This window comes from Lolium perenne, chromosome 7, assembly GCF_019359855.2.
Source record: "Lolium perenne isolate Kyuss_39 chromosome 7, Kyuss_2.0, whole genome shotgun sequence".
Classification (NCBI taxonomy): Eukaryota; Viridiplantae; Streptophyta; class Magnoliopsida; order Poales; family Poaceae; genus Lolium; species Lolium perenne.
In genome coordinates this window covers 269088690-269109392 of record NC_067250.2, presented here as the reverse complement: position 1 = coordinate 269109392, position 20703 = coordinate 269088690, and positions in this window count along the sequence as shown.

The following is a 20703-nucleotide window of genomic DNA, read 5'->3' as shown; positions in this document are numbered from 1 at the left end:
TGTTTGTTCTCTAGTTGTAGCTTCGCACCTCTGTTCCCCTCTAATAATTTGTGCTAAGCTTGTGATATTCTTGTGTTCAATATGAAGGGTGATGGTCAACACAATCTCGTCCGATTTTCTAGCATGAGACGTAGTGTTTCAGTCATGCAGCTTCTATGTTAAGTTGCACCTCTAGCAAGAGATGACCAGGCAATCCAGAACACTCAATGTATCTGCTATGTACTTGTGTATAGCATTATCAACAGTAGCATGCATATGATACTTGTGTATAGCATTATCTATGTCATGCATGATATGTATGTCTAATTATATTTATTAAGTTGTAGAATCTCAATGCAAAATTGCGTATACGATTTATTTGATATTATATTTTCTAGTAATATGCACTACGATAGGATTTCTACTTATATTACTCTAATGCTATGTCTCCTCCTCAATTAGGAGTAACATCAATAATTTTCTAGGTCTGGTTACATGATACCGGCTGAAATATTAGCATTATACTACCTTCATCCCAAAGCTTAACGCTTATATTTTTTGGAAAGTCAAACCAAGTAAAGTTTGACCAACTTTTAGAACAATCTATCAACTAATATAATATTTTCTAGATACTATACGAAAATATATTTCATTATCTATTTAATAATATTAATTTTATATTTTGCATGTTAATGATTTTTGGTAAAAACTTAGTCGAACTTGACATAGTTTGACTTTCTAAAAATGATATAAGCCTTAAATTTTGGGATGGAGATAGTATATGGCTACCCTAAGGGGTATACTAAACCATTAAAGGACACTAGCACAAATGTAACACACTCCGCCTAAGGAGTAATACACCTTAATGGATACTAATTGATAAAACTATACCACTCCCTCCATATGATTTTATAAGGGTATTACGCATTTCAAGAAAAAATCTTTAACTAGTAATTTGGTCAATAAAATTTAATATATATACCACAGAAATTGTACCATAAAATACTTTTTTTGAATATAAATCCAATGATATATTTGTTTTTTGGCATATATCTCATATTTTGTTCACCTAACTAATGGTTAATTTTTTCCTCGAAGTGCATAATACCCTAATTAAACACTACGGAGATTCTACAACTTATGTTTCTTAGTTATTTTTTTATTACTATAAGTAAGTTTCTTGTACCGATAGTTTGAATTGATATGTTGACAACAAACTAGGATTTATAGGACTCCCTTTGTTTTGGTTCATAGGGATTGCACGTATTTCTAGATCGTAAATTTGATCAAGATAATACAAGATATATATTATAAAATACATATCGTTAGAAAGCTTAGATGTACAACTGGTATTATGTTGGCTAAATTGATAATCCAGGGCGCAAATCCTATTATCAGGGACAGAGGGAGTAGCATAGTATGATAATTAGAAAATTGAATATAATGAACATTTGAAATTATCCATATTGTTATTCTTTTTAGCCAGTACCTAGTTAAGCTAGTTGCTGGATATTATTTAAGCTACCGATAATACTAAACCATTTTTCTATCCTGTTTTTAGCAACATCCCCTACGGTGTAGATTTTCTGTTTATATCTTGGACATTTTTAGAACCCCCTAAAAAATTGATCAATTTATTTCAAAATCTCGCACATCATCAGTTTCATGATACTGGTCTTACCTTTGTCTTCATGGAACCTAGATGTTTTTCCTCTCTAACATCATTTCATATAAATCAACCAGCTTTAGCAACTATAAACCAAAAGTATATTTTATGAATGGTATTTTTTTCTAGCTTCTAATGATTAAAACAAATCCCTCTTCCTCATGTATATATATCTTGTAAAGACCTAAACCAATGCTAGCAGGCCATGTGTATACTACAAGTAAATCAATAAAATAATATAGGTTTCCTGAAAGCTGTTGTAACTGAGATAAAACCATGAGAAAAATTTAGATCATTGATTCTTAGGTTATATATAGACGAAATTGAGTTTGCATGTGTTGTTCAATTTTCTACTTTCCCATCTTCAATTACACCACATATGGTTATGTTTGTTTGTTTAACTAGGTTGTGGGATGATAAAGTTGACAAATGCATGCAAGATGAATATACCAAGTAGAATATGTTAGGAAAAAAACCAAACCATAGACATTAGATGAACTCAAGTTTAGAGGATACAGATAGTTGACAATTGATGAATGTGTAAATTTGAGATCCATATGAAACTAATGGGTCTTGAACAAAACTAAACATGTGAACTAGTCTACAAAAAATCAGTTGAAACCACCTCGATTAAAACATATATGAAAAGTAGTCGTGCATATGTAGCATACCTTACGTACCTTCAAGATTGACATAAACATGTCCACTACTCGCAAAAAAAAACATGTCCAGAGCCCTGCTAGGCAACTAGACAAAATCATGATATGTGTGCACTTTAGAATTCAAAACTAGAAGGAGAGATTAAACAACTGGTTGTGCCATTGTTAATCTGACCATCCAAAAATGAAATAATTGATACCAATATGTTTATTGAGTGGATTATAATTACCAGTCAACCTGCTTATGTAGGGGAAAAAAAGCAATGAAGAAAATGAAACTAAACTAGCCTTCTATCTCTAAAGCACAACCACACCAAATTGAATCATCATCATGTTATTCGATAGTTATATACGCCGAGCACAAAATCTGAAGCTCAATCTTAAATAAATTCAAGAACAATAAGAGAAAGTAAGAAGAAAGTGTTTATCTATAATGTAAGGAAAAAAGTCAACTTAATACCCTAATTATTGTCATGGGTGAATAACTATTCGCTCACTGCATGGAATGTGAAGTTTAATATTTATAAAGATCAACGATATCAAGAGAAAGTAGTAATATAGTGAGTATTGAGTATAAACAATGTAGGAAATGTGCGGTCTAACTTAATCTCCTAAGAGAATGTATGTTAGTGGGGCGCAAAATTTGGTGAATCTGTGTTAGTGCCTCCGGCGCAAAAAAAACATAGTTAGAGTGAATCTTCTATTATGTTGGTAAATCAATTATTAGAGGTCACATCTTCAATTTGCAATCTTGCAAAAGAGATGTCGGTGAATAGACATTAGTTAAGCAAAATATTAGCACAATAATATTGTTCAAACATATGGGAGGTGTGTAACTCAATGCAAACTAGAATATCCATGAGCTAGTTCGAAGGAAAAGAGAAACATCAAACGAAATGAAAATCATATGCTCCTCCCAAAAAAAATTGACAATGGTGGTTGGCATTTGGACGACATGTTACTTGGAAATTTGAAAGTATATATGTTTAATTAGTTTCAGTATTTATAGCATTTTCAAAGTAACCGCCCCATCAGGAGGTGGGAGTCACGTTAACGGAGTAGGCACAATTTGTCTCCATCAATCCTACGATACGAAAGAAATCAAACCATATACATCAGCTCAAGTTTAGATAATACACAGTGGCCAATAGAAGAATGTGCAAATTCGAGATCTATATGGCACTAATTATGGGTTTGGAACAAAATTGAAACATGTGAAACCTTTCTAAAAAAATCAGTTGAAACCGCGGTAATGGAGTATGAAACATCGACTAAAAGTCTAAAACATGTATGGAAAGTACTAGTTAGTGCATGCATACGCAGCATAAATCAACTGGTTTAACAAGAAGTAGCTTCGTTAGAAAAGAGAGTTTCTAGTTAACTGGATATATATAGATCGAGTAGTAGAGGATGCTAACCTGCATAGATCTATGTCACCTTAGGAGGAGGGAAAAAATATACGACGAAGAGATATTGGCACGGCTCAATCAGATACTGGTCTTACATTTACTCGCAAAACCTAGTTCGGATTGAACCTCACCAATATCGCTTCTCCCATTTGCATGATCTCAAGCACGCAACCGCTTACAGATGTAGACTATGCATGCAAGCATGCAGATCGACCATAAGATCTCATGCAAACATGTACTGTAACTGCAAGCCATAGGGTAAAGAAAGCACGATCAACTACAGAATGCATACATTTACCAGTTCAATGGAAGAGAACCGAAATTGGGTTCCAGTGGGGATGTTTGCTAGCTTCGGTTGGTGTGATACGGAGCTCACTGGATCAAATCGAAGAACTAAAAGAAGTTTTGACTTTCCGTGGCATACATATAGCTTGGACTAGGACTTCAGATCTCACAAGATGTTGGTTCATGCATAGCTGCATCTATCAGGCATAAGCTAGTGGCAACCTTGATCTGCATCTAGACATGCAAGATCGAGACAGAGAAGGGAATTGCAGGGCGATGGATAGGATGTGGGGGGAGGGGCCGGGCATGAAATAGGAGAGGTATGCGCTGGAGTTTTAAGCTCGATCTCCATGAGAGAGGGTAGTGAGCAGAATGATGAAGCACGGCAGACCAAAAGATATTCTCTCCCTCTCGATCTATGCATAGCTGGTCGGCATGCCATGGCTAGTGGGGTAGGTCGAGCGTTTTCCGGCCATTATTTCACGCGGTTCAGTTAGGAACTATGGAGAGAAAATCCCTTCGTTTCTAGTTGGACCCTTGCAATTGTTGATGATTCTCTCTTTTGAACTACTAGTTGCTGCGTTTTAGAGAGACTAGGAGTGGGAGAAGGAGGAAGACGACGGCTAGCTAAGCTAGGGCGGGAGCGCAGCATCGGGAGCAGAAGCGCAGAATGTGTGTGCCTAGAAAGGAGCCTCGGCGGGGGTTCCGTACGAAAAGTCTGCAGTTTCTTAATCGGGAGCGACTTGCACGTAAATCCGTCTGCAGATTAATCGCCAGTTTCTTAACTAGACAGGGGCAATGAGAACGGCCGCCACAAAGCGGGGACAGCGGCGCCAAAGCGGCTCTGCCGTGACACCACGCCAGGGGACACGGCTCGCATAGGGGAGGGGTTGCTAGCTAGCTGCTTGCTTCTCTCCTCTACTCCACTCTACTAGTACCTCTAGCTGTTGAGAACTTGAGATTGATCGCCGTGGCTTCTTTTTTTCCTGTACCATGATTGTTGTTTTCTTTTGGTTTGGGTTCTCTCCCTTTTATGCATCTCTCGAGCTACTATCTCTATAAAGTTAATTATAGAAGCTACTTCTGTGGACCTTCCTGCCTCTCACTTCTCTAGCAAATAGCAGAACCTGCGTGTATAAGAAAATGTGTAGGCCAACATCAATTTTACGGTTCATTACCTTCATTAGTAAATAGATTAATATCTAGAAAGTGTGTGTCCATTTTTTAAAAAAAATCGACTACTAATAGATACAAATGGAAATATACTATTAGGTCATGAAGGGTGGGAATAGTTCAATTATTTATGAAAACTAGCTAAATATTTGTGTGTTGCCATGTAACTTGTATGCTCGTGCATTGGGAGATTTATTTCTATTCCATGAGTTCTTTAAACTCTTGTGTCATAGTAGTTCCTAACTTTGTGAAAAAAAAATTACTAGGCAAATCAACTAACCAAAAGATACATGAAGCATATATCTACTATATATACTTTATAATAATATCCACAAATGAACTGCTCGGAAACTAACTATAAACTAATCTGTGAGCTTGAATACCACCAAGAGCTAAGATCTTGATAGCAGTAAAATAATTAAAATTTCAAATAATGTCAATGTCCAAAAGTTCATGTATCTATATCTCTTATAAAGCAAAACCCCACTAGAAGATCATTTAAGTTGTCTATCTCAACATGCAAGCTATCCACATCATCCATTCTATTAGCCATCCAATTATCCATGTCATCCCCCACTAACATTCATTGATACTCTACATGCAAGTCACATCATCTATTTTTTAAGCCATCCAATTATCCACATCATCAACTTTTAGCCACCAATTACATAACCATTTCAAGTTAGTCTTTTTAAGTTAGCCTCTTGAATATTTACGCATCCTGCATGTTCGTACAAATAATATCCTATTCCAATCAACTTATATCCTTTTGTTTTTTACAAAATAGAGTTATCAGAGAAATTCCCGCTGCAACGCGTGGAGTATCCTTCTAGTATATGAACATGAGTAGTAGATGGTAGTGTTTTATCTATCTTTCACTTCCCTCTAGAACATGATGCCTTTTTGTTTATATATGTTGGAAAATTACATAGTTTGGCAAATCAATAGAAAGTTAAGGATGATAATAAATAGTTTTAACATGCCTTCTATTGTGCATGCATATCACTCCAATTCTTAACAAAATTTTCTGGACGGGTGGGGCGTGAAAACATCTGTTGCGGCTAGGATGAGTTCGGGATAGATATTGGATGTGTGGGATCCCTATGCTCGATTAGGGGTAGTTGGCACGATCAGGGCAAATAAGAGCAACACATGAACGTTATCCCACCGACCACAAAAGGTGGTGGAATGATGTTCGTGTTCTAAGTTTTATGAAAGGTCAACTTGAATTGAGAAGGAGGATGGTGTTGTTGAACACTACCAGATAATGTTGTACAAGAAATGAATGCATGGTCAAAATTTGATACGAAGCATGGCGGATGAGGTCAATCTTTGTGAGGCAAATACAAAAACAACAACAGATGGTCCAACATCTGTGGGATTCAAATCAAGCCGCCTAAAATATCAAAGTTGACAAAGATTTTACTATGGCTTTAGTCAATGTTGCTAGGCGTCTCTCCCCGCCGCCTCTGCGCAATCTCAACATAGGGATATTAAATGGCTCATAGCATCGACTTAAGATTAACAAAATGTCATACCACTTAGATGTAGCAAACTATATGAACAATAATTTTCTTGTAGTAGTCCCTAATTTAGTTGATCCCTCCGATCCATAAGTGTGTGTTGATTTTAGTTTAAATTTAAACTAAACTAAAATCCCGACACTTCTTATGGATTAGAGCGAGTACATTTTTAGCGTAACCTTAATATTGTTAAGCATTAAGCAACATGAAAACTCATTGTGATCTCTCTGGGGAAGGAAAAATGATTACGAATCAAGAAATAGATCAGTGCATGTGTCCACTTGTAAAGCAGTTGTAGCAAGCATTTCATGGGCCCCTGCCTGGAAGCAAGCAAGCTAGCTAGGGGGACAAGCTAGAAAAGGAGGAGATGGTTTTGGGTGGTGGACTTGTTGAAGTGATGATAGGAGTGGCTCGAGCTTCAGGTGGCGTGCCAGCAGCTCACTAATCAGATTCCCACGCGCTAACCCCCATCATCTGCCTCCGCTTTTCAAACCCTATCAACTGCGGTCAAACTCATTTTTTTGACAGCGGAGCCTTCTAGCAGCTTTTAACAGACCAACCATACGGTGAAAAGACATACACGCATGATCGATGCTTAGGCTTGCCAAGCTGAAGCCGGTGGAAAGAAAACATACTCAGGATTACAAGGAAGGAGAAGGGTTAGCGTGGAGGACAGATGAGGAGACGACATCCATGCATGTTTTCCTCTGGGCCAACATCCTGGAACCGAATCCACGAACGTCCGAGCCGCTTTTTTCTCATTTTTTTACTAGCTCGCGCGGAGTTGGAACCATGCACGCGATGCGCATGTGCGGAGAGGCTACTTATTTACGCGGCGAAGCTTTTGTGCCTTTCGCGGCGCACGAGTACGCGGGATCACGCCGCCTGTCCGGAGGGCCAGGCGCGCTCGTAGCACTCCAGATCCCGGATAGTTTAATCCATCATGCCCGGCCGTCACGGCATTTGGGCAACTTCAACGCGCTTCTCAAATCTGACATCAAAGTGTGTCTCACATGGTCTGTTTGCGGTGGCCCGCGGACTGACCAGGTGGAGACGGGAGCAGCCTTGGAGCCAGGTGCGGAGCCAACAGGGTGGCCACTCTAAGATTTGGCCCAGCCTATATGTTTTCTATAAAAAAATATGGAAAAAAATAAAAAAAGCCCAGCCAAAGTAAGGTCTGCCCCACCCTAGCAAAATGGGCTAGATTCGTCACTGCTTGGAGCGGCCAGTGGTCCCATGGCCTGCATCGCCGACAACTTGATGACCTCGTCGAGGCCAACCCACTACACCAGCTCCTCCTGCTTCCAGAGGTCGATGACGCACTAGAACTCATCCTTGTCGTCGTCGATCATCAGAGGCGCCTCCTCCATCACTCATCCTCCTCGTCCTCGTCCTCTGGTAAGTCCTCCACCACTGGCTCGTGCTCGTACGACGGCATCCGAAGCAGGGGGTCCATGTATTGGGTGTACGCATTGTGGTAATGTGACTAGTTCGGCCACGTTCTTGTGGAAATGTGTACAAAACCCATGCCTCCTCCATCGTCGAGGGGCTGCTCTTGCTGCTAATCCTTAAACATCGGCATCTGCTCCGGCTGCTTCTCCTCCTCCTCGTAGCACTAGTAGTCCTCGTCATCGTCGTAGAGGCCCTCGAGGTAGGCCTCGAGGCTCGGCCTCGAACCTCCGCGCCCACAACGATGATTCCACGACGTAGGTGGGATCCCACCGTAGATCTGGCGGGAGAAAGGCTCGACGCCGGAGGATCTCTTGTCAGCGAGTCAGGTGGGATGGCCGACACAGACACGCGTGGTTGGTTCTGATGGCACCCCCGTGGTAGGTAGACATCTAGCCATGTCAGCAACTGATAATGCTGCGTGAATTGGCGCGTGATCTTGACCACCACGTACACGCACCACTCGGAGCTCGGCGTGGGAGGTGTTCGTGGTGGCCAGGAAGCTGGCACACGGAAAAAATGGTGGACGCCAGCGCTGGAGGAGGAGCCTGCCTCGTGGTTGTTGCAGCCGGGGTGGAACCATCTGTTGCCCTTCACCATTGTGCTTGTCCTTTTTTTCGATAAAGGATGCTTTATTACTTTAAGAAGCAATTACATCCAGCCTTTGCATAACCAGGATGCACACAGCCGTTTTGTTGTCTCAAGTCAAAAAGGATAAATAATAAAAACTAGGCGAGATACATATCGGAACGATGAATCATATGACGCCTAAGGTGTAGGTGGGGCATCTATCCGTAGACTATGCTGCCACCCATGTAGGAAAAAAGTATCCCTCGACGTAGCCTCCAACCTTGTACACACCTCCGTAAATAGGTCTCGGTTCTCCACTCGCTGAAGAGGTAACCACGAACGGAGAATACCTGTACATATGTAGATGACCTGCAACAAAGAGCAATTTTTTTTTATTAAAGATCTTGTCATTTCTACATAGCCAAAGCGCCCAGATAACTGCTAGCGCCCCCACCCTAAGAAGTAACTTAAACCTTGAATCGATACCATGAAGCCAATTGCTAAAGACATTGGCGACACTAGTCGGAGGATACAGGGTAGACGCTACTTGGATGACTGACCATATAGATCTCCGAACTGGCACTGGAAGAATAAGTGTTTGATGGTTTCATCCTGATGACAAAAAACGCACCGTGTACTTTGATACGTCCAAAACGTATCTACTTTCCCGAACACTTTTGCTATTGTTTTGCCTCTAATTTGTGTATTTTGGATACAACTAACACGGACTAACGCTGTTTTCAGCAGAATTGCTCTGGTGTCTCGTTTTTGTGCAGAAATTCAACTTTCAGGAAAATCCCCGGAATTTATGTCGAAGGGCTTATTTTTCCAGAAGATTCACGGAGCCAGAAGGGCAGGCCTGGGGGGGGGGGGGGGCAGGGCCCCCACACACTAGGCCGGCGCGGCCTGTAGGGGGAGCGCGCCGCCCTACTGTGTGGCCGCCTCGGCCAGCCTCTGACGCCCCCCTCTGGACTATTTAAGGGTTTCGATCTAAAAACGCGAGACGGGAAGTCGAAATCGCCAGAAACCATCCAGAACGCCGCCACCATCGCGAAACTCCGTCTCGGGACCAGAAACTTCGTTCTGGCACTCCGCCGGGACGGGGAATTGGAGGAGATCATCGCCATCATCACCACCGACGCCTCTCCATCGACCAGCCATGTTTTCCCCATCCATGTGTGAGTAATTCCCCCGCTGTAGGCTGAAGGCCGGGGATGGTAGGGATTGGATGAGATTGGTCATGTAATAGCATAAGATTGTTAGGGCATAGTGCCTAGTGTCCGTAATTGGTACTTTGATGATATTGTTGCAACTTGTTATGCTTAATGCTTGTCACTAGGGCCCGAGTGCCATGGTCTCAGATCTGAACATGTTATTGTTTCATGATGATATTCATTGTTTTATGATCTTACCTGCAAGTTGTATACACATGTCGCTGTCCGGAACCCGAGGCCCCAAAGTGACAGAAATTGGGTTTTACTTCCCGCGAAGACTGTTGCGATCCCCTATACTTGTGGGTCATCAAGACTATTTTCTGGCGCCGTTGCCGGGGAGCATAGCTCTATTTGGAAGTTCACTTGGATTGATATTGTACGCTGCAAATTCTCCATCATGGGTAAACCTCGCGATCCTAAAGTCGCCATATTACCATCCACTACAAGAAAAGGTACAACTCTGAGTACCTCTGCTGCTCTTGATTCACCATCTGTGATAAGACAACTTGTTTCACCACCACAAGCTTCGCTTGCTGGTACTTCTGCTGAATCTGAAAATTCTTATAATTTTGATGATGCTTCTGATGTGCTTGATGATAGTGGTTCGTTAGGATCTTTTCTAGATGCTACAATTGCTAGGTCTAGACAAAATGAAAATACTGAAACTCCTAATGAAAATATTATTACACCTGTTAATTCACTTGAGTCTGAATACTCTAGTGATGATCCTGATGAAGATTATGTGGAACTTGATGATGATTTTATTGTTAAATGCAATGCTACTACTGGTACAAGTAATATTAAAAAGCTTCTTGCACAACATACTGTTAGATATAAACTGTCACCTGATCCTAAATTTGCCACATCTCCTATAAACATTAAGGATAAGGATTATGATTTTTCTCTTGATTTATCTCATATAGCTATTGTTGAGAAAACACCCTTTTGTGGTACTGAAAAAGAAAGTGTTGTAGAACACATGAATGAACTTTCTACTTTGAGTAGTTTGTTTTCTGATGATGTAAAGAGGCGTACTTATTTTGTTGCTAAAATTTTTCCTTTCTCATTAAAGGATGATGCTAAAACTTGGTATAATAGTTTGCCTCCTGATTCCATTGATAGTCCAAGTGGTTTGCTTGATGTTTTCTTTCAGAAATACTTTCCTGCTAGTGCTCAACATATTGCTTTGCAGAAAATTTATAGTTTTGACCAGGAAGATGGAGAGAAATTGTCTGAAGCTTGGGCAAGATTTTGCTCTCTTATCAGAGCTTGACCTGGACATGATCTGGAAAAGCATGATTTACTTGATATATTTTATAGTGGACTAACAATTGAGTCTAGGGCATATTTGGATAGTTGTGCTGGTTGTGTTTTCAGGAAAAGAACTCCAGACGAAGCTGAAGAATTATTGGCTAAAATAGGCCGGAATCATGATGATTGGACTACACCTGAACCATCCCCGACGCCGATATTGAAGAAGAGGGGTTTGATTAAATTAAATGATGAAGATATGAGGGAAGCCAAGAAATCACTTAAGGAGAAAGGTATTAAATCTGAAGATGTAAAGAATTTACCTCCCATAGAAGATTTATGCAAGATAATTCCCCCTTCATCCATGATTGAGGTAAACTCCCTTCAACGCTTTACTAGGGAAGATATTCCGTATTCAAAACCTCCTGCTCAATGCTTAGATGAGTTTGATAATTATATTGCTAAGCAAAATAATTTTAATATGAGAGTAGAGAATCATCTAATGGAAAATTCTCAAGCTATTAGTAATTTGCATGATATTGTGGAGAGAACCTCCAATGATGTTAAGATGCTTGTTAAACATTTTCATATGATTCAAACTCAAATTAATCAACTCACTAAAGTGCAAAGTGACTTATTAAAAAATAATTCTAAAGAAAAACATGCTTATGAAGTAACAACTAGAGGTGGTGTTTCTACTCAGGATCCTCTATATCCCGAGGGGCATCCCAAAAGAGTTGAACAAGATTCTCAACGAACTGAAACTAGTACTCCTTATAAGAAAAAGAAGAAGAAACATAAAAATGTTGTAGAATCCTCTGAACCTGTTAATGATCCTAATAGTATTTCTATTTCGGATGCTGAAACTGAAAGTGGTAATGAACATGATAAAGATAATGATAAGAATGATGCTTCTAATAAAGAAGAGGTTGAAGATGAACCTGAAAAGCATGCTAAAAATAAAAAGTATACTAAAGAAGATTTTATTGCTAAGAAACATGGTAATGAAAGGGAACCTTGGGTTCAAAAGCAAATGCCATTTCCTGCTAAGAAACTAAAATCAAAAGAAGAAGAACACTATAATAAATTTTGTGATTGGATGAAACCTTTATTCTTGCAAATCCCTTTGACTGATGCTATTAAATTGCCTCCTTATTCAAAGTATATGAAAGATATTGTCTCTAACAAAAGGAAAATTCCTAATGAGGAGATTTCCACTATGCTTGCTAATTACTCTTTCAATGGTGAAGTTCCAAAGAAGCTGGGCGACCCAGGTATACCGACTATTCCTTGTTCTATTAAGAATAATTATGTTAGAACTGCTCTATGTGATTTGGGAGCATGTGTTAGTGTTATACCTTTTTCTCTTTACAAGAGACTTTATTTAGATAAGTTGATACCAACTGATATATCTTTGCAAATGGCTGATAAATCTACTGCTATTCATGTTAGTATATGTGAGGATGTTCCTGTTCAAGTTACTAATAACTGCTTGATATTAACTGATTTTGTTGTGTTGGAAATGCCTGAAGATGATAATATGTCTATTATTCTTGGGAGACCTTTTCTTAACACCGCAGGGGCTGTTATTGATTGCAATAAAGGAAAAGTTACTTTCAATGTTGATGACAAGGAGCATACTGTTTATTTTCCCAAGAGGATTGATAAAGTATGTGGAGTTAATACAATTTCTAATGTGAGAACTATCAAAGTGGGAGCTATTGATTGTCCTATATATGAGCATAAAGAGGGATATCAAAATATTATGATTGGATCCATATCAATTCAATACAAGGTAACATGATTGATTTGAGGTTTATTTCATCTCATGCTATGTAAAATTTATTTGGTGGCAAGACTTGATCAACCTTGTTAACAAATACATTTTATATGCATAGAAGAGCTAAACAACATTTTTTTCTTTCCCCCACTTGTTCTACCTGCTGTAGCACTTTTTGTTTTGCAAAGTTCTTTAGTTGTTTAGAGATTTCAAAATCTTTTTCTTCCCAGTAATAATAAATTTAATACCCAAAAATGTGCATTTTTCAAAGTTTTCAAAAATTTACAAAAAATTATACCGTTGGTCTTATTTTTCAAAGAGGCACCTGGGAGCACCTGGGGATGACCAGTGGGGCACCCCAGGGTGGCACCTGATAGCGTGTATACACACGGCCGTTGGGAACCCCAAGAGGAAGGTGTGATGCGTATAGAAGCAAGTTTTTCCTCAGTAAGAAACCAAGGTTATCGATCCAGTAGGAGCCAAGAAGCACGTTGAAGGTTGATGGCGGCGGAGTGTAGTGCGGCACAATACCAGGGATTCCGGCGCCAAAGTGGAACTTGCACAACACAACCAAATTCCTTTGCCCCAACGTGACAGTGAGGTTGTCAATCTCAAATTATTGCAGTAGATGAGGCACAATACCAGGGATTCCGGCGCCAAAGTGGAACTTGCACAACACAACCAAATTCCTTTGCCCCAACGTGACAGTGAGCTTGCTGTAACAAAGTATTAGATGTATAGTGTGGAAGATGATGTTTGCAGAAAACAGTAGAACGAGTATTGCAGTAGATTGTATTCGATGTAAAAGAATGGACCGGGGTCCACAGTTCACTAGAGATGTCTCTCCCATAAGAAATAGCATATTGGGTAAACAAATTACAGTTGGGCAATTGACAAATAAAGAGAGCATAACAATGCACATACATGTTATGAAGAGTAGTGTGAGATTTAATTGGGCATTACGACAAAGTACATAGACCGCTATCCAGCATGCATCTATGCCTAAAAAGTCCACCTTCAGGTTATCATCCAAACCCCCTCCAGTATTTAGTTGCAAACAACAGACAATTGCATTAAGTATGGTTCGTAATGTAATCAACAAATACATCCTTAGATATAGAATTGATGTTTTATCCCTAGTGGCAACAGCACATCCACAACCTTAGAGGTTGCTGTCACTCCCCCAGATTCAATGGAGGCATGAACCCACTATCGAGCATAAATACTCCCTCTTGGAGTTACAAGCAATGACTTGGCCAGAGCCTCTACTAGCAACGGAGAGCATGCAAGATCATAAACAACACATAGATAGATTGATAATCAACATAGCATAGTATTCATTATTCATCGGATCCCAACAAACGCACATGTAGCATTACAGATAGATGATCTTGATCATGTTAGGCAGCTCACAAGATCTAACAATGATATCACAATGAGGAGAAGACGACCATCTAGCTACTGCTATGGACCCATAGTCCAGGGGTGAACTACTCACACATCAATCCGGAGGCGATCATGGCGATGAAGAGTCCTCCAGGAGATGATTCCCCTCTCCGGCAGGGTGCCGGAGGCGATCTCATGAATCCCCCGAGATGGGATTGGCGGCGGCGGCGTCTCTGGAAGGTTTTCCGTATCGTGGCTCTCGGTACTGGGGCTATTATCGACGAAGGCTTAAGTAGGCGGAAGGGTAGGTCAGGAGGCGTCACGAGGGGCCCAGATGCCAGGGCCGCGCGGCCAGGGTCCAGGCCGTGCCGCCCTGTTGTCTGGCCACCTCGTGGCCCCACTTCGTTTCTCCCTCGGTCTTCTGGAAGCTTCGTGGAAAAATAGGACCCTGGGCGTTGATTTCGTCCAATTCCGAGAATATTTCCTTACTAGGATTTCTGAAACCAAAAACAGCAGAAAACAGCAACTGGCTCTTCGACATCTCGTTAATAGGTTAGTGCCGGAAAATGCATAATAATGACATATAATGTGTATAAAATATGTGAGTATCATCATAAAAGTAGCATGGAACATAAGAAATTATAGATACGTTTGAGACGTATCAAGCATCCCCAAGCTTAGTTCCTGCTCGTCCCGTGTAGGTAAACAATAACAAAGATAATTTCTTAAGTGACATGCTATCATAATCTTGATCAATACTATTGTAAGGACATGTAATGAATGCAGCGATTCGAAGCAATGGTAAATGTAATGAGTAAACAACTGAATCATACAGCAAAGACTTTTCATGAATAGTACTTTCAAGACAAGCATCAATAAGCCTTGCATAAGAGTTAACTCATAAAGCAATAGTTTCATAGTAAAGATATTGAAGCAACACAAAGGAAGATATAAGTTTCAGCGGTTGCTTTCAACTTGTAACATGTATATCTCATGGATATTGTCAACATAAAGTAGTATAATAAGTGCAATATGCAAGTATGTAGGAATCAATGCACAGTTAACACAAGTGTTTGCTTTTTGAGATAGAAGGAAATGGGTAAACTGACTCAACAATAAAAGTAGAAGAAAGGTCCTTCGCAGAGGGAAGCATGGATTGCTATATTTGTGCTAGAGCTTTTATTTTGAAAACAAGAAACAATTTTGTCAATGGTAGTAATAAAGCATATGTATCATGTAAATTATATCCTACAAGTTGCAAGCCTCATGCATAGTATACCAATAGTGCTCGCACCTTGTCCTAATTAGCTCGGATTACCTGGATTATCATCGCAATACATATGTTTTAACCAAGTGTCACAAAGGGGTACCTCTATGCCGCCTGTACAAAGGTCTAAGGAGAAAGCTCGCATTGGATTTCTCGCTTTTGATTATTCTCAACTTAGACATCCATACCGGGACAACATAGACAACAGATAATGGACTCCTCTTTAATGCATAAGCATTTAGCTACAAATAATGTTCTCATATGAGGTTGAGGATATTTCTCCAAAACTGAAACTTCCACCATGAATCATGGCTTTAGTTAGTGGCCCAATGTTCTTCTCTAACAATATGCATACTCAAACCATTCAACTCATGGTAAATCGCCCTTACTTCAGACAAGACGAACATGCATAGCAACTCACATGATATTCAACAAAGAAATAGTTGATGGCGTCCCCAGGAGCATGGTTATCGCACAACAAGCAACTTATAAGAGATAAGATGGATAAGTACATATTCAATACCACAATAGTTTTTAAGCTATTTGTCCCATGAGCTATATATTGCAAAGATAAAAAATGGAAATTTTAAAGGTAGCACTCAAGCAATTTACTTTGGAATGGCGGAGAAATACCATGTAGTAGGTAGGTATGGTGGACACAAATGGCATAGTGTTTGGCTCAAGGATTTTGGATGCATGAGAAGTATTCCCTCTCGATACAAGGTTTAGGCTAGCAAGGTTGTTTAAAGCAAACACAAGTATGAACCGGTACATCAAAACTCACATAAAAGACATATTGTAAGCATTATAAGACTCTATACCGTCTTCCTTGTTGTTCGACCTTCACTAGAAAATATCTAGACCTTAGAGAGACCAATTATGCAAACCAAATTTTAGCAAGCTCTATGTATTTCTTCATTAATAGGTGCAAAGTATATGATGCAAGAGCTTAAACATGAGCACAACAATTGCCAAGTATCACATTATTCAAGATATTATACCAATTACCACATGTAGCATTTCCCGTTTCCAACCATATAACAATTTAACGAAGCAGTTCAACCTTCGCCATGAATATTATGAGTAAAGCCTAAGGACATATGTGTCCATATGCAACAGCGGAGCGTGTCTCTCTCCCACAAAATGAATGCTAGGATCCAACATTATTCAAACAAAACAAAAACAAAAACAAAAAGACGCTCCAAGTAAAGCACATAAGATGTGATGGAATAAAAATATAGTTTCACTAGAGAAACCTGATAATTTTGTCGATGAAGAAGGGGATGCCTTGGGCATCCCCAAGCTTAGACGCTTGAGTCTTCTTGAAATATGCAGGGATGAACCACCGGGGCATCCCCAAGCTTAGAGCTTTCACTCTCCTTGATCATATTGTATCATCCTCCTCTCTTGATCCTTGAAAACTTCCTCCACACCAAACTCGAAACAAACTCATTAGAGGGTTAGTGCATAACCAAAAATTTCACATGTTCAGAGGTGACACAATCATTCTTAACACTTCTGGACATTGCACAATGCTACTGAAAGTTAATGGAACAAAGAAATCCATCTAACATAGCAAAACAGGCAATGCAAAATAAAAGGCAGAATCTGTCAAAACAGAACAGTCCATAAAGACGTATTTTTCTGGGGCACCAGAATTGGTCAAATGAGAAAACTCAAAACTAATGAAAGTTGCGTACATATCTGAGGATCACGCACGTAAATTGGCATAATTTTCTGAGTTACCTACAGAGAATTCAACCCAAATTCGTGACAGCAAGAAATCTGTTTCTGCGCAGTAATCCAAATCTAGTATCAACTTTATCATTAAAGACTTAACTTGGTACAACAATGCAATAAAACTAAGATAAGGAGAGGTTGCTACAGTAGTAACAACTTCCAAGACTCAAATATAAAACAAAAGTACTGTAGTAAAATGATGGGTTGTCTCCCATAAGCGCTTTTCTTTAACGCCTTTCAGCTAGGCGCAGAAAGTGTATATCAAGTATTATCAAGAGATGAAACGTTGGATGCTCCATTATCTATAGTGGTATTAAGAGCTTTGTAAATTTTAGGCCTATAATAGTTTTTTGGCTTAGGCACCTTAGAGACATACATGAACTTTTGCTCCTTACCCACATAAGCTTTCTCCCTATAATTAAGAGAAGAAAAAGTTGAACCCAAAATTCCCATAGCTTCTTCAAGTTTACTAATCCTATGGGTTTGATTACCATGAGTAGCACAAGTTTCTAAGACGGAAATTCTCTCATTAATTCCTCCTAGAGATTCATCAAGTTTATCAGTGCTATTAAATAGTATTCCCAATTTAGTCTCAATGCTCGGAAGATTTTGCTCTATGGTCTCCATCTTTTTCATGACGTCTTCAAGAGAGATTTCAGTTTTAACTTCATTAACAGGTGGTTTTCCAAATAGACTCTCAATAATGCAACTAGCTTCTAAAGCAGGAGTGCCTAGGAAATTACCTCCCGCGAGACAATCGAGAACATACCTATTCCAACTAGAGATGCCAACATAAAAATTTCTGAGTAGGATAGTGGCGGAGTGTTTCTTAGTGCACCTATTATGAGCATCACTAATTCTGTACCAAGCATCTTTTAAACATTCTCCCCCTTGTTGCTTAAACGAACGAACTTCAACTTCAGCATTACTCATTTTAGTAGTAGTAAATAAAGTAAACTAGATAAAGTAAATGCAAGTAACTAATTTTTTTGTGTTTTTAATAGAGAATGCAAACAAGATAGTAAATAAAGTAAAACTAGCAACTAATTTTTTTTTGTGTTTTGTTTTAGTGCAGCAAACAAAGTAGTAAATAAAAGTAAAGCAAGACAAAAACAAAGTAAAGAGATTGGAGGTGGAGACTCCCCTTGCAGCGTGTCTTGATCTCCCCGGCAACGACGCCAGAAAAAGAGCTTGATAGCGTGTATACACACGTCCGTTGGGAACCCCAAGAGGAAGGTGTGATGCGTATAGAAGCAAGTTTTCCCTCAGTAAGAAACCAAGGTTATCGAACCAGTAGGAGCCAAGAAGCACGTTGAAGGTTGATGGCGGCGGAGTGTAGTGCGGCGCAACTCCAGGGATTCCGGCGCCAACGTGGAACCTGCACAACACAACCAAATTACTTTGCCCCAACGTGACAGTGAGGTTGTCAATCTCACCGGCTTGCTGTAACAAAGGATTAGATGTATAGTGTGGAAGATGATGTTTGCAGAAAATAGTAGAACGAGTATTGCAGTAGATTGTATTCGATGTAAAAGAATGGACCGGGGTCCACAGTTCACTAGAGATGTCTCTCCCATAAGAAATAGCATATTGGGTAAACAAATTACAGTTGGGCAATTGACAAATAAAGAGAGCATAACAATGCACATACATGTTATGATGAGTAGTGTGAGATTTAATTGGGCATTACGACAAAGTACATAGACCGCTATCCAGCATGCATCTATGCCTAAAAAGTCCACCTTCAGGTTATCATCCGAACCCCCTCCAGTATTAAGTTGCAAACAACAGACAATTGCATTAAGTATGGTGCGTAATGTAATCAACAAATACATCCTTAGATATAGAATTGATGTTTTATCCCTAGTGGCAACAGCACATCCACAACCTTAGAGGTTCTTTGTCACTCCCAGTTCAATGGAGGCATGAACCCACTATCGAGCATAAATACTCCCTCTTGGAGTTACAAGCAATGACTTGGCCAGAGCCTCTACTAGCAACGGAGAGCATGCAAGATCATAAACAACACATAGATAGATTGATAATCAACATAGCATAGTATTCCTTATTCATCGGATCCCAATAAACGCACATGTAGCATTACAGATAGATGATCTTGATCATGTTAGGCAGCTCACAAGATCTAACAATGATAGCACAATGAGGAGAAGACGAGCTACTGCTATGGACCCATAGTCCAGGGGTGAACTACTCACACATCAATCCGGAGGCGATCATGGCGATGAAGAGTCATCCGGTAGATGATTCCCCTCTCCGGCAGGGTGCCGGAGGCGATTTCCTGAATCCCCCGAGATGGGATTGGCGGCGGCGGCGTCTCTGGAAGGTTTTCCGTATCGTGGCTCTCGGTACTGGGGCTATTATCGACGAAGGCTTAAGTAGGCGGAAGGGTAGGTCAGGAGGCGTCACGAGGGGCCCAGACGCCAGGGCCGCGCGGCCAGGGTCCAGGCCGCGCCGCCCTGTTGTCTGGCCACCTCGTGGCCCCACTTCGTTTCTCCCTCGGTCTTCTGGAAGCTTCGTGAAAAAATAGGACCCTGAGCGTTGATTTCTTCCAATTCCGAGAATATTTCCTTACTAGGATTTCTGAAACCAAAAACAGCAGAAAACAGCAACTGGCTCTTCGGCATCTCGTTAATAGGTTAGTGCCGGAAAATACATAATAATGACATATAATGTGTATAAAACATGTGAGTATCATCATAAAAGTAGCATGGAACATAAGAAATTATAGATACGTTTGAGACGTATCAGCACCCCACCAGCCGGCGCGGCCAGCAAGGGGGGCACGCCACCCTGGTGTGTGGGCCCCTCCTTGCCCCACTACTTCATCTCTTTCTCCCATCTCACTCTCTCTCCCGAAAAAACTCGCACCAGCTTTCTCTCACTCGCATTTCTGTTCAAGAGCTTAAGATTTCTCGATCTCTTTGCTCAGCCCAGATTTCTGTCTGAAATTTGGCACATTTGCTCCTCGGTATGTGACTCCTCCGATTATCCAAGTAGAATTTTGTTTGGTTGAGTATATCTTGAATATTTTGCTGCTGTAGATAACATGTTTAGTGAGCTTGCATGCTTGTTCTAAGTTGTAAAAACTAGTTTTGATGCATGCCTAGTACTCTAGCAAGTTCCTATAGTAGTTTCCCTCAATTATATGTCACCAAATCAAATTTTATAATGTTTGTTGAAAAATTTCAGAAAAGGAAGATGGATAACTATGACTTTGAAGAAGTGTTTGAAAGAGAGACGACAAGCACGGGGAGGCCCTCTAGGACCGCCACTCGATTCAGGCGATCCTATAATGAGGATGTCCTCGCACCGAGCTTCGAAGCCGAAGAGG